Raw genomic sequence first — 16,397 nt, forward strand, 5'->3', positions numbered from 1 at the left:
TATTTCTCTCTTACTATAAGGAGCACAGGGCAACACTAATGGCGACTCTTTGTCTGCCTTAATATTACAAGTTCTGAACTATTACATGACAATAATGGAATCTTGAATCATACTCCAACTTCCCTTTCGATCTATATTTTAGCAGTCCTTCGCTGAAATCATAGCTACTCCCAGTCTTCATATCTACTACAATTTCTGGCTGTTTTATATTTTTCCTGATTTGATCTAAAAGTATTCCTAGTTCCTGATTGGTTCTTCCTTGCTGGTTTGTATTTCTGCTGGACATGAATGAATAGTGTTTGTAATTCATGTCAATGCTCTGTAAAAATTATCCATTGTCCTTCCATCAATAACCCTTTAGTGATGTTCTCTAATCTTATGATGAGAGTATGTCAAAGCAGATTGATGTTATTGTTGACAAATTAAGATGTAAAAAATGGACTTCATGTAGATTTTATTACAAAAGAATGAGTACATGTTTTGCTCTTTGTTTCAATTTTAAAATCTTCATATTTGTTTATAGCTTCCTCCCTAGCCTGTAATTATCACCACAAGTTCAATGTATCCAGTAACTCTAGACCCACAAATTTAATTATTACATGTTTGGTAGTTTCATCATTCGGTGCCAAGGCCTGATGTTCCTCTATGAACCATTTTACTTCTCTGCCTAATCTTGCTCCTTGAAGATGCTCTGTAAAATACTTTGACCAAAATTTTGGTTATCTGCTCTCTTTCATTTATTCAATAAAGCTTCCTCAGAATTCATTACTCTGCGGACATTATATGAATGGATGATTTGCTCAAAAGCATTAGAGCTGATCACACCACTCAGCTCCTTTCATAACAGATTCATCACTTCCTGCTAATTTTCAACTTGATCAATTACATTTAACTTGCGCTATTATCTTCTTTTCCTACAGACCAAGAAAAGTCACCTGTGCTTCAGATTATAAAGCTTGTGAATCTTAAAGCAAACGTGTAAGCATTTCATCCAGCAGTGCTTGCTGATTCTGTGTCTGAGCAATTGGAAGACAAATTCCACTTCTCTGCAACGAAGGCAGAGACATCTCCTTTGACAACTTCATATAGCAAAGCATTCCATCTATACTCTCCTCATTTGTCAGCACAACACCGAGGACCGAAGAGCCTCTACTGTGCAGTAATGTTCTATATTCTATGTTCTATGTTAATTGTTATCTGCTACTTTCATTGATTCCTTTTCCTGTATCTTTCCATATTCCCTATCAAAAGGATTATAACGTTATCTGTTGCCACAGAAATAGTTTCAGATTCTAAATAGAATAGTTCAAATTTATTGGGATGTATCAAGGTGCAGTGAGAAAGTTTGTTTCATGAGCAGTTCAGTTGGATACCTCATCCATAGTACAGCAAGTAAGAAACAGATTAAAGTTAAGAGTTACAGAGAGAAATTAATTGGTACAGAGCATAGGCAACGTGATTTTACTATTGTGAGGATAATTCAGGAATCTGATAATGGCAATATAGAAACTGACCTGAAACCTAGTGGTCATGATATCACTCTCTAAGAATGGTTTAAAATGGATGTGGAAATGAAGAATAAACAGCATGCTCTTTCAGAACATTCTGGGTGAAGATATTTTACCTTCTGTCCTGGGAAACATTTATTTTGATACCATAGTCACAGGAAGCCCATCAACTCTGCAACTACCCTGTCACCCTCTATAAAGTCATTGCATCGTTCATTGAGATGACTTTTCATTCTACACCAACTGAGCATTGAGATAGTCTTGGAACCTGAGAGCTTATATGGTAAAAGGTTGGCTCGGAGAACACTGAAATATTGTTTTTGGAGGATACAAAGGCATGGATGAAGGGGAAATATTGGTGTTTATTTGAGTCAGGCAACATGCGAAAAACTTGAAAATCAAAAAAGCTGCAGCTGTTGGAAATTTAAAACAAAAATAGACAATCGTTAAAAAGCTCAGAAGGTCATGTACCATCTGTGGAAAGAGAAACAGTCAAACTTTCAGGTCGACAACCCTTTACCTGACATTGCTGAGTTTTTCCAGCATATTCTATTAATTTTTAAGATAGTGAACTTTTGTTTCTGATATCTGAATCTTCCTTGACCTCTTCCCCTGTTTTCATTTAATTTGTTTTGTGGTCAGCTTTGCCTATAGATCCTGAGATTATTTTCAGGTTCAGCATTGTTATTTAATGATTTAAGTAAATCTCAATGTCATTTTTTTTCTGACATAGTTCTGGTTGATCGCTAAAACATAACTCAGGTGACAGGTTCTGTGTTCCTCAGGCACTAAATGATTGCCAAAACTTCTAATATCCTAGCGTGATTTTACATGCTGAGATGAAAAGAAACAATGCAGGTCAAAGGAACTCCTTAAAGTGTGCTGGGGTGTGTTTGAGATGAGGAAAGTGGTAGGAGTGCAAAAAGACTGCCCCAGATCCTAATCATTAAAGAAGTTAAGCTTGTGTATATTTGAGCATACATGCATGATGTACATTATTTTAAAGTATCCTTCCAAAAGCAATTAAATTTAAAGACATCTGGACACACTTGGAGCTATGGAAATAACAATCATTGATACAAACATAGGCAAAATGGAAAATGATCTCACCTTGTGCTATCTGTTCAGAAGGGCAAAACTGAGATGCAGCAGGGTAACAGCCCACACTAACCATGTGACCAGTTAATCCACTAACGTAAGTCTTTGGAACGTGGGAGGATACCTGAGCACCTGGAGGAAACCCACGCAGAACACAGGGAGAATGCAAAAAACTCCTTACAGACAGTGGCAGATTCAAACCCTGGGTTGCTGGTGCTCCAATAGCATTTTGCTTTCTGCTACACTGGCTGAGTCACCCCATAAAAATATGGAACGCTTCATGAATTTGCGAGTCATCCTTGCGCAGGGACCGTGTTGACCTTCTCTGCACCATTCCAGTTTTCGTGGATGTGCTGTCAAAGTGAGCACAAACTTCCCAGTAACCTCAGCTTCTTCATTATTAAAGGCAGAAAGTCCTGGAAATATTCTGTATTACATCAGTGAAGAGAGAAAGTGAGTCAGTGACCTTTAATTTTCACTTTATGCATGTAACTAGGACTATTCCATTTTCTGTACTTTTTAAAACTGCTTCCATTACAAAACTCAACACGAAACCAAGAGTCTGCGTAATTTTGGCCTCCGCTACAGGGAAAGGAAGATCAGTTTTTAAAAAAAGCTGCTGTTGGAACTCAGAGGATCAGGCAGAATTTGTGGGCGGGAAGGGATGGTAAATATTTCAGGGTGGGACCCTGCATCGGGACTGACTGTCGAGGGGAGAGATAGGCAGCATGAAGAGGTGAGGTGCTGGCATGAGGTAAGGGCTGGCAGCTGAGAGGTGGAATCAGTTGAGATGAAGGACAATTGGAACAAGATGGGTAAGGAGAGGGCTGGAGTTGGGAGATTGTGGCTGATGACGGAAGGTGGAGGCATGAGGAGAGAAAAACGCAGCAGATGCTGGCAGGCAAAGGAAGGGGAGGGTAGGAGATGATGGAGAGACAAAAGAAGCTGCAAATGCTGGAATATAATGTCAGGAGTCAAGTAGAACCAGATATAGGAGGGATCAAGGGCAGATGGAACTAAGTGGAGAATGAATCTAGGTGAAGGGGGAAGGGGAGAACGAGAAGGAGGAGAGTGTTTTATAAAGCACCTCTGCCATATTGCACACAATTGTATTTGTGCATAGCAAGATCCCACAAACTGGAATACAATAATCTAAAGCACACAAAAATAGTAATTTCATTAGAACAATTAAATCTTTTTCTCTCTCGAAAACTACCGATCATTTCCACCATTTTCTTTTTTTTATTTCCCATTTCTGGCACCTGCATCTATTTGCATTTCAAATTCAATAATCTATTTTAATCAACTGCTTTGAGGAATAAATATTGGCCAATACTACAGGCATGATTACCAATATTGCCAGATGACTATAGGATAATCATAAATAGATGGTTGATGATAAGCAAGGGCTCAGTGGGTTGAAGGGCCTGTTTTCATGCTGTAACTCTCCATGACTGTGATAAATCTTTCATAATGTACCAGCATGCTGCTAATTCTACTAGTTACTTTAGGGAAATCTGAATTAAGTCAGTGAGAGGACTGGTTGAGAGAGGTACGTTTCGTATCGTTTATCTTATTTATAAATAACTGAGTTTCCAAGGAACTTTCTAATATTTTTAAGTATTAAAACTTTCATTGATTTTATTAAATTTTAAATTTAAATTTAGAAGTACAGCATGGTAACAGGCCGTTTAGGTCCATGAGCCCGTGCCGCTCAATTACACCCAAATGACCTACACCGCTGGTAAATATTTGAATGGTGGGTGGAAACGGGACACCCCCACCCCCCCAGGAAAATCCAGTCAGAAATGGGGAGAATGTACAAACTCCTTACAGACAGTGCAGGATTCAAACCCTGGTCCCAATCGCTGGCACCGTAACAGCGTTGCACTAAACTCTACACTAAACTTACAGAGAGAGTGGTCCCTGTGAAAGGTAGAGAGGGAAGGAGAGGAGATGATGTGTCTCATGGTGGGATCATGTCCTAGATGGCAGAAATTATTGAGAATGATAATATAGATGTGGAGGCTGGTGGTGGTAGGTAAGGACAAGGATAATCCTAACCTTTTTACATCTAGGAGCAAAGGGGGAAAAGGCAATTTTTTGAAGAGGGAAGACGCCAAATAATTTCACATGGAAGACTTCATTCTGGGAGTAGATGCAGTGAAGATGGGTAAATTGTGAGAAACAAATGGAATCTTTACAGGGACAGCGTGTAAAGATGTGTAGTCAAGGTAACTGTGGGATAAATCAGAGATATTGAGAAAGGGGAGAGAGTTGCTAGAGTGGATCAAGTGTATTTAAGGTCAGGGTGGAAGCTGGCAGCAAAGTAGATAAAGTTGACAAGTTCATCATGAGTGCATGAGGCAACACAAATGCAGTCGTCAATGTAGCAGAGGAAGAGTTAAGAAGCCTTGCTTGTGATCCACTCCAGGTAAGTACAAATCTGACAAGGAAGAAATGCCATGAAATTTGAGACCAACTTGTTCAAATATAATGGCTGGAACAGCACCAAACCAAAGAAGTAGGAAATTGGGTCCATCTGAAATATGACAGGACCTGGAACCTAGCGAATCACATAACTAGGACTGTGGACAGGATGTTAAACTAAATTAGTGGGGTGGCTTCAATAGATTTGAGCAGGATGGACAAACTAAAAATGAAGAGTGTAGATAAAGTAAAAGCAAAAGCTAAAGAAGAAAAGTAAGAATAGAGTGGATAAAAGTCAAGAGCAAATGAGGCAAAGATTGCCAGATTTAAAAATTATAATGTGTATAAGGGCACTTTATCTGAATGCCTGTAGTATTCAAAACAAAGTGAGCAAGCTTATGGCACAAATCAGGTCAAGGGGGTATAATTTGGTAGCCATTACAGAAATGTTGTTGCAGGGTGGAGAGCATTGGAAATTAAATATCCAAGGATATCAGGTATTACAGAAGGACATGCAGGAAGGAAAAGGAGCTGGGTTAGCAATCATAGTTAAGGATGTGATCAGGGCAATAATGAGAAATGATATAAGATCTAAGGCACAAAATGTTGAATTCATCTGGCTAAAGATTAGGAATACTAACAGGGAAAAAAAAATCACTGGTGGGAGTTGTCTATAGGACACCCAATAATAACATTGCAGTGGTACAAGCAATAAATCGGAGGCATGTAAGGATGGAACAGCAGTTATTGTGGGGGACATTAACGTGCATATAGACTGGGTGAATCAGGTTGGTCAAAGCAACCTTGAGGAGGACTTCATAGAATGTATCCATGATTGCTTTCTTGAACAGCATGTTACTGAACCTAAAAGGGAACATGCTATCTTCTACAGGTACATTAAGAGGAAAAGGGTAGTAAGGGACAGTATTTGTCCCCTTAAAGATCAGAGTGGTTGACTATGTATGGATCCATAAAAGATGGGCTTTTTTTGCATCAGTCTTCACTCAGGAAATTGGCAGAGTCAAGGGAAGTAAGGAAAACAAGCAATTAGGTCATAGAACCTACAGAGATTAGAGAGGAGGAGGTGTTTGGTCTTAAAGTAAATAAGGGTGGATAAATCCCCAGGGTTTGACAAGCTATTGTCTCAGACCTTGAGGGAGGTTAGTGTAGAAATTGCTGGGGCTCTGGAAGAAATATTTAAAATGTCTTATCCGCATGTGCAGTGATGGAGGATTGGAGAGTAGCTGAGATGGGATCTTATAGAAATATACAAGATTATGAAAGGCATAAATAAGGTAGAGGTGGGTAAGTTGTTCCCATTGGGGAGACTAGAACTATGGGGCATAGCCTCAAGATCCAAGGTAGTAGGTTTAGGATGGAGATGAGTAGGAACCACTTTTTGTAGAGGGTGGTGAATCTATAGAATTCACTGCCCTTTGATGGAGTGTAGGCTACCTCCATAAATATATTTAAGACAATGATGGATAGATTTTTATAAAGTAGAGGAATTAAGGGATATAGGTAAAAATCAGGTAGGTGGAGATGAGCCCATTAACAGATCAGCCATGATCTCATTGAATGGCAGAGCATGCTTGACCAGCATACTGACCCAGTCTTGCTCCTATTTCTTATGTTCTTATGAAACATTCAAGATAACATTCTGTAATGTATTACTGAAATTCCTCCAATTAGGAATAAAAAGTGATGAAAACAAGATCTGAATCAGTGAAGTCCATCAATAGCAAAAAGGTCACGCTGAACTACTCAATACATGTCAAATGTTTTACAGTTGTAATCTTGCTTTCCTTACTAAGCAGGCATTAATAGCTTGAGAAACTATTGATATTTGTTTCACATTGTGCCCTCAATATATTGGAACACTATGACGGATACACTCAAGTGGCTTTCACAATTGTGACCATGTTTCTTGTATTTGCTGTACAGGAAGGTTGGCCGGTGGGAAAATGCAGGAAAAACTGTAGACTTGGAGAGCAAACCCAAGCAGGAATCCAGAACCGAGCCCTGAAGTAATCTGATGTCATCCTTAACCTTCTTCTGACAACTGGTAAGGGAGAGTGAGGAGTTAATAGATTCAACTTTCAGGGAGATAGTTACCCCGAGACCAGATGTGTCAGGTAGGTGGGTAACTGTCAGGAGAGGGATGAAAAATGCCTGGAAAATGGAGAGCACACCTGTGACTACTCCTCTCAGCAACAGGTATATTGTGTTGGATGCTGTTGAGGGAGATGACCTGACAGAAGCTGGCCGCAGTGATCAGGTCGATGGCACTGAGCCTGGTACAGTGGTACAAAAGGTAAGAAGGAATGCAGTGGTCATTGGGGACTCTATTGTCAGAGGTACAGACAAGAGATTCTGTGAGCAAGGTAGGTATACCCGCATGGAGTGCTGCCTCCCTGGTGCAAGGGTATGGGATATCTCAAATCGGGTCCAGAGTATTCTGAAAGGAGAGGGCGAGCAACCTGATGTCTTGGTACATGTGGGTACCAATGACATAGATAAAAAGAGGGAGTAGGTACTAAAAAAGGATTACAGCGAGCTAGGAGAGAAGCTAAGAAACAGGACCGCCAGGATGGTGATCTCTGGATTGCTACCTGTGCCAAGTGCAACTGAGGACAAAAATGGACGGTTAAGACAAATGAATGTGTGGCTGAGGGGCTGGTGTAAAAGACAGGGTTTTGGCTTCTTGGACCATTGAGATCTCTTTTGGGGAAGGCATGACCTTCACAAGAAGGATGGGTTACACCTAAACCCAAAAGGGCTCAATATATTGGCAGCTAGGTTTGGTGCAGCCGTTGGATGCGGTTTAAACTAATTTGGCAAGAGGATGGGAACCTGTATGATAGGGAAAAGGACAGGAAAGATAAAATAGGAAAAGTTAGGTCAGGCAGCATAAGTAAAAAATCAGAAAGAGCAAGGAGGGTGAAAAAATCAAATCTGAAGGCTTTATATCTTAATGCAAGAAGCATTCAGAACAAGGTCGATGAATTGGCTGTCGAAATTGAGACAAACAAATACGATTTGATTGGGATTATAGAAACATGGCTGCAAGGTGGGCAAGCCTGGGAACTTAACATCCCGGGGTATACAATATTTAGGAGGGATCGGCAAGAAAGAAAAGGGGGTGGGGTAGCTTTGATGGTGAAAGGGACTGACACGATTGACAGGAAGGATATTAACTCGGAAGATGCGGAATCTATATGGGTAGAACTGAGGAATAGCAAGAGGCGGAAAACGTTAGTGGAGGTGGTATATAGGCCTCCAAATAGTAATGTAGAGGTGAGGGAAGGCATAAAAAGAGAAATTAGAGAAGCGTGCAATAAGGGAACAGCTGTCATCATGGGAGACTTTAATTTTCATCTAGATTGGACTAGCCAAATTAGTAAAAATACTGAGGAGGAGGAATTCCTTGAATGTTTACAGGACGGTTATCTAGACCAATATGTCGAGGAACCAACTCGGGAGCAGGCCATTTTAGACTGGGTATTATGTAATGAAAAGGGGCTAATCAGCAATCTTGTTGTATAAGGCCCTTTGGGTAGGAGCGATCACAATATGATCAAATTCTCACTCGACATGGAGAGTGAAGAAATTAAAACCGAGACTAAGGTCCTGAATTTAAATAAAGGGAATTATGATGGTATGAGACGGGAGTTGAGTAAGATTGATTGGGTGGTGTTTATGGGGGGGTTGACGGTGGATAGACAATGGAAAGCATTCAAAGATCTAATGGAAGAATTGCAGAAATCGTTTATACTGGTTTGGCATAAAAATAAACCAAAAAGGTGACTCAACCGTGGATAACAAGGGAAATTAGAGACAAGAGAGAGGAGATCAACTGGCCAAAAAAAGTACCAAATCCGAAGACTGGGAACAGTTCAAGATGCAGTAAAGGAGGACAAAGGAATTAATCAAGAGAGCAAAAATAAATTACGAAAGTAAGCTTGCTGCAAACATAAAAACCAGCTGCTAAAGCTTTTATAGATATGTCAAGAGGAAAAGATTGGTGAAATCCAGAGTAGGTCCCTTGCAGTTAGAATCAGGGGAATATATAATGGGAATAAGGAAATGGCAGACCAATTAAATTCTTACTTTAGTTCTGTTTTCACAAGAGAGGATACAAATAACCTCCCAAAGATATTGGGAAACATAGAGACTAATGCAAGGGAGGAGCTGAAAGAAATCAGTATCTCTAAGGACATGGTCTTGGGGAAATTGAAGGGATTGAAGGCCAATAAATCCCAGGGGCCTTATAATCTACATCCTAGGGTACTTAAAGAAGTGGACATTCAGATAGCAGATGCTTTAAGAATTATTTTCCAGAACTTGATAGACTCAGGATCAGTATCCATGGATTGGAGGGTAGCTAATGTTACCCCACTATTTAAAAAGGGGGGTAGAGAAAAAGTGGGGAATTATAGGCCGGTGAGCCTTACATCAGTAGTGGGCAAAATGATGGAATCCATTATTAAGGATGCAATAGCGGAGCATATGACTTTAGTTCTGTTTTCACAAGAGAGGATACAAATAACCTCCCAAGGATGTTGGGAAACATAGAGACTAATGCAAGGGAGGAGCTGAAAGAAATCAGTATCTCTAAGGACATGGTCTTGGGGAAATTGAAGGGATTGAAGGCTGATAAATCCCAAGGGATCAGACAGAGTCAACATAGATTTACAAAAGGTAAATCATGCTTGACAAATCTATTGGAATTCTTTGAGATGGTGACAGGTAAAATAGATGGGGGAGAGCCAGTGGATGTGGTGTACTTGGATTTCCAAAAGGCCTTCGATAAGGTCCCACATAAATGATTGGCATGCAAAATCAAGGCTCATGGGATTGGGAGCAAGGTATTGATGTGGATTGAGAACTGGCTGGCAGATAGAAAACAGAGAGTTGGGATAAATGGCTCATTTTCTGAGTGGCAGGCGGTGACCAGTGAGGTGCCACAGGGACCTGTACTGGGACCCCAGCTGTTCACAATTTACATTAATGATCTAGATGAGGGGATTGGATGTAATATCTCCAAATTTGCAGACGACACTAAGCTAGGAGGGGCTGTGTGTACTGAAGAGGGGGGTCAGGAAGTTCCAGTGTGATTTGGATAAATTGGGGAACTGGGCAGATACATGGCAAATGCATTACAATGTGGCTAAATGTGAGGTTATCCACTTTGGTAATACAAACCAGAGGGCAGATTACTATTTGAATGGCAATAGATTGGGAGATGGGGAAGTGCAGAGAGACCAAGGGGTTCTTGTGAACCATTCACTGAAGGCGAGCATGCAGGTACAGCAGGCGGTTAAAAAGGCAAATGGTATGTTGGCCTTCATATCAAGAGGGTTTGAGTATAGGAATAAGGATACCTTCCTGCAGCTGTACTGAGCCTTGGTGAGACCACACCTGGAGTATTGTGTGCAGTTTTGGTCGCCTTATCTGAGGAAGGATGTTCTTGCAATGGAGGGAGTGCAAAGGCGGTTCACCAGGCTGATACCTGGAATGGCAGGAGTAACTTATGAGGAAAGATTGCGCAATTTGAGATTGTACTTGCTGGAGTTTAGAAGATTGAGAGGGGATCTCATAGAGACATATAAAATTCTGGCAGGACTGGACAGAATGGATGCGGAAGGGATGTTTCCAATGGTGGGGGAGTCCAGAACCCGGGGCCATGGTTCGAGGATAATAGGCAAACCCTTTAGAACCGAAATGAGGAGGAATTTCTTTACCCAGAGGGTGGTGAATCTGTGGAATTCATTGCCACAGAGAGCAGTAGAAGCAGGTTCATTGAATTTCTTTAAGAGGGAATTAGATATATTTCTTCAGTATAAGGGAATTGGGGGTTACGGAGAGAAGGTGGGGCCGGGGTACTGAACTTTAAGATCAGCCATGATTTCATTGAATGGCAGAGCAGGCTCAAAGGGCCAAATTACCTACTCCTGCTCCTATCTTCTATGTAACTCCTGCAACCAGCCTGGTACCAAACTGCATTGGTTTCTATTTTTTTCCTTTGGATCATACCAATATTCTGGTTGCTTGGAAACACATGGCTTCCACAATTCCCTGTCAATGTTTTCACCTCAGAAACTAAACTACACTTTGCTTGTTAATAAACTATAAATAGTTGAAAATGTACAAGTGAGCAAACTTATGGACATGAAAGAGGAATCATTTTGTTTTAAATCATGAACATGTCTCTTTGCAAGATTCCTCAGCTGTATATTGCCACAGCTTCCTGGATCTGTCACCGTGAAATGAGGATGCTTACCTTTCAATTCATGCCAGGACACGTTGCGCAGAATCTTTGCTTCCGTGAATGGAAGATTATTGAGAATGGAAAAAATGCAGAGAAATTGGGTTTTTTTTAGGACAACACATGTAACTGGAATTAATCAATGTATGAAAGACAAGGTAAGCATGAAATTGATATCCTGATATGATTATTTTCATAAAAACAGTAGACTAACTTCAAGCAAATCTTGGTAGCTTTTCAGATGATTGATAAAGATAACGTTAAACTGTGCCAAATTTTACAGTGCAATCTCTACAATCAAGAAAAGAAAAGGAACAAGAGTGGTTTGCAAAGAGCAACATGAACATGATCGGCCAGAAAGACTCCTTTCATGTCAGAGTCAGTTATTCACTGGTTGCTACCTCTTTTCCTTAGTCATTTAACTGTTTGTGTTTTAAATTCTTTTGTTGTTTTGCTGGAATTCAAACTCAAATATTCTAGTTAGTAATCCTGGCTTCTGGGACTTGTCCAGTAAGTTAACTATTATGCTATTGTACCTATATTCCATGGTACTTATTTTAGTGTTAAAGTGGGCCTGAGGTTGCTTGATAAACAAACATGAATACAGCCCAAACATTTTTTAAATTCACTTTGCAAAGCATGAGAACTCCATTACAGCAAGAAGCACCGCCACAAGCACCTAGTCTCACCCCAAGAGAATCTATCTCGAGGATCACAGGTTGCATAATTATGCAGATAAATTTCCAGCCCTCCAGAATATTTGAACAAACTTTCCCATATAAGTACATGTTTCTTAGATTCACTTGGGATTCATTAATCAGAGTCATGTCCCTTACCCAGTGGTTAATAGTCTTTTACTGTCTTTGCCAAATTAGGAGCTCATAGCAGTGGACATTTTTTTCTTTTTTAAATATATTTATTGAGCTTAATAAAAATAAAACATACATATATTAATCCAATACATGGGCTGAAATATAAGAAAAGACAGCTATCTTGTACTTCTCAACTAATACCTTAAACATACATAGTATAAATTGTGTGCTTTATTACAACTAAGTTAATACAGGGATGCATTCCTTTATCTGGAACCTTTGGGGGACAGTGTGTTCTGAATTTCAGATTTTTCCAGATTTCAGAAAGCCAGATTTAAGCCCACCCGAATTTACTTCCGTCTCTCCCCCCCGCCCCCCCCCCCCATTTCCCACCCAATTAGCGCTGCGGTCTCCACCCTCGCCCACCCGACTCGTGCTGCCGGTCTCCCCCTCACCTGCCTGATTCGCGCTGCCAGTCTCTCCCCTTCACCCACCTGTCTGGGGCTGCTGGTCTCTCACCCGCCCGACTTGTGCTGCCGTCTCTCTCCCTACTTGCTGGATTTTGGAGCTTTTCAGATTTTAGATGTCTGGATAAAGGATTGTGTACCTGTATGTGAGAAGACTTGTTTCCATTTTCTAAAGTAATTAGCTTTGTTTTTGTATTATGTGGTAGTCACTTTAAGAATCACAGAATGTCAGTAACTGGAAGTTATGTCATGTTGCCAGGAAGTAAGCCAGCATGGCTCAGTCATATTCATTGTCTCTGAACTAATCCAGGGACAAATGCAAACATCTTATGCCTTTGATAGCATCGTGGGTGTGTATTGCTTGTTTTATATTGTCATCTACAATCACAGATCATTATGTTTGGGAAAATGTTGCATTCTGTGAAGTTTGATGCTAAAAATCTATTGAGTCACTGTTGCTAAGGACTACACTATTCCTAGGTTTTTGGAAGTTTGTACGAGAATAGTTACAAGTACATAAATGAACAGATAATTGATTACATGTTAAAATATGATACCATATATTACATTTGTAGTTAAATATACAATAAATACATGAAACTTGTAACAGTAAAATAACAAGGGGATTTAATTCATGCTAAAGTTTGAGTTACATTGTGCATATTTGTACATGTTAAAACCAAGCAGAGTGTGATTATGTTTTAGTTGCACCTTTCCTTGCAACATCAATAAATTTGTGGACAAGGGGACAATTGTCTTCAACATCTTGATGTTAGGAAAATTTTTATCTGACTGCCAAGTTATATACAGCACATATACTGAGGGCAACACATTGTCGCGATCAAACCATTTTATCAAAATATCTCAAAAGAAAAAAAGAAAATGAAGAAAAAAAACCCCTCTCCTATTTATCAAACTCCTTCTTCTAAACAAGATTAATTTGCATATCTAATATACATGGGAAATGAAGGATGATATTCAGAAACCAGACAGTGCAGTTCAGGAGTATCCAAGCACCCTAATTCATTAAATTATGGCAATACTCCATGAATAGGCCCCAAGTCCTATAAAAATTCACTTTTACATATTTATGTCTGATTTTTATTTTCTAAACTCCTGTAACCATTAAGTATGAGTAGGTGGAGTGCTGTCTTTCCATTTTATCAGAATTGCCTGTCTAGCTATCAATGAGATAAAAGTTAAGATTTGCTTCTGAGATAAAGTTAATAATATTTCCTCTTCTTGATAACAACCAAATAGAGCAATTAAGGATCATCATTCTAATTTGATCTTAAAATGGTTGATAAAGTTTGAAAATAATTTTTCCAAAAATGTTTTAAACTAGAACAAGTCCAAAACAAATGTATCAATGAAGCCTCCAAAATGTTACATTTATCACATAATGGATTGATATCAGATTAAAAGAGAGATAGTTTAACTTTTGAAATATGTGCTCTATGCACCACTTTGAATTACAGCAAACAATATCGTGCACATTCATTAATCAAATTTAGAACAATATCCCAGTACTCATCTGTAAGTGGCAAATCCAAGTCAGGCTTCCAATCTCTCTTGATCTTAACTAGAAAAACTATTCTCAAATCCATCAAATCATTGCAAATAATTGACATTAAGCCTCCATGAGAAAATTGAAAGTCAAAAAGTAAATCAAGAATATTTGTTTCAGAAATCTGTGTAAAATCAGAGAACTTGGACTGAACACAATGTAGATACCTGAAAAAATTATTATTAGGTAATTTAAATTTTGCCCTCGATTGTTCGAAAGAAGTGAAATTATCTCGAATAAAAAGATCTTTAAAATTTGTGATGCCCAGTCTACACTACTCCCTAAATCCTGCATCTGAGAAAGAAGGTTTAAAAAAATGATGATTAGCTATAATAGGACTGGCAAGAGAAAAACTATGGATTCCAAAAAAAATTCTAAATTGTGCCTGTATTCTCAATCTCTGCCTCACCATTGGATTGCTTGTTAATTTAGAAAAAAAAAAGTAAAAAGGATCCTAGGACTGCCAACATGGATGTATTTTTAGAAAAATTCAATTCCATTTCCACCCAAGAAGGGCGGTCAACTAATTTGTCAAATTTTAACAAAAGAAGCAAATTACATCTATTGACTGCTCAATAGTAGAATCTGAAATTTGGAATTAATACTCCTCTGCTCTTTAGTTTTTTGAAGTTGCACTTTGTTTTTTTCAAAAGGTTTACTTCCTGAAAAAAATTTGGGGATTATGATAAACAAGATGAACACAAAGATTATTTCAGATTTGCAATTCAACAGATTTGAATATACAACAACACGAGCTCCCTGAAACAGATTAATACAACAGCACGAGCTCCCTGAAGCAGATTAATCAATATTTTATTATGTCTTAGAATTGAAAAATGTAATAAAAGTAATGATCGAATCAAAGGAAAAATAATGGCCCTCAAAAAACAAATAAAACACTCGCGCGGTTTCTGACATTTTTCTCACAGTCCATCAAAACTGCGCTAGCCTTGTGCTTTACTTTCTGGTGTTCCTATTTTTTTTCCTATTATGGCATCTCCCTCAGGCATGCGCCTGGGGTGAACCCCCCTCCTGGCACCTCCATTAATACACTAGTGCTCAAAGATATATACAGATACAGGTCTCACTCACTATTGAACTGAAAAAAAGTAAAGGGTTATGGACGGACATGAATGTTGAGATAATTTGGTATTCTCATCGCCAATGAGATAATTTAGGATAATGATAGTAAGACTGGTCAGAAAAAATATAATTATAATGTTAACCAAGGATAACAACAGTTAAAATAGAGAAACAACAGAGAGAAACATGTAATGAAAATATAAAGAACAAAGTGATTTTACTTGGAAGTTACCACAATTGTGATGTACTGATAATGTTGCCAAGTCACATCTTTCACACCAACATAACGAGTTTATTTTTTTATAATCAACATTTTAATTATTTTCCAAAATATTCCTACGCCCCACTAAAATATTCATAAGCCCCACGCCACATCAAACTATTCCCATGCCCCACCTTGAGATCTATGCCTTAAAGTCTCAGCGCAGCTTGCATGTTACTGGCCAGTTCCAAGGCAGGTATTGAGGGAGGGGTTTGGGCGTAACAGCCTTTATGGGATGTCTGGGAAGGAGGAGTCACATGTTCAGTGGGCGGGCCAGCCCATACAGCACATATATACATAGTATATACATAGCATACATCTATATACATAGTGGTAGCACCACATTCACTCCTTTTTAAACAAAGTTCAGCGGGGGGGGGGGGGGGGGGGGGGGGTGTGGTTTAGTGTTCATTGTTGTCATTGTGGCTATTGCAGAGTCAGCTGTGGCACAGCTGTTGCTTCCTGGGCAGTATCTTGTGCAACAGGCAGTGCCTCCGGTGGCTGGAGGGTGGGGGGGGGTGGTTTGGTTGGTATTGTGATGCTGTTTTTGTCGGTTGGAGTTTGGGGCACAAATTTGGGCACCAGTAGTGGGGCAGGTTGGTTGGGGTTACCAGGGAAGGGGGTTGGCAGGTCAGTCGAGGGGTCTACTGCATGCGCCAGGTCCTGGATGGAGACGGTGTCTTGTCGATCATCCTGATACTCCACATAGCCTTATTGGGGGTTGGTGTGGTGGAGGTGGACCTTCTCAACCAGCGGGTCCATTTTATGGTGTCTGATGTGCCTTTGAAGCAGCTCAGGCCCTGGGTTCATCAGCCAGGACAGTATTGTGGTTCCGAAAGCTGATTTCCTGGGAAAGGAAAAGAGCCTTTCATGTGGTGTTGTGATTGTGGCTTTACAGAAAA

At 39.6% G+C, this 16,397-nt stretch overlaps 1 non-coding gene across 1 annotated transcript; it reads right to left on the reverse strand.

The window, feature by feature from the left end:
* Positions 1 to 2,868: 2,868 nt before the first annotated feature.
* On the reverse strand, positions 2,869 to 2,975 carry LOC138762554 (U6 spliceosomal RNA). The gene has a single exon (XR_011356960.1). It is a non-coding gene; the product is annotated as a U6 spliceosomal RNA (small nuclear RNA).
* Between the last annotated feature and the right edge of the window lie 13,422 nt (positions 2,976 to 16,397).

This window comes from Narcine bancroftii, chromosome 4, assembly GCF_036971445.1.
Source record: "Narcine bancroftii isolate sNarBan1 chromosome 4, sNarBan1.hap1, whole genome shotgun sequence".
NCBI classification, from domain to species: domain Eukaryota; kingdom Metazoa; phylum Chordata; class Chondrichthyes; order Torpediniformes; family Narcinidae; genus Narcine; species Narcine bancroftii.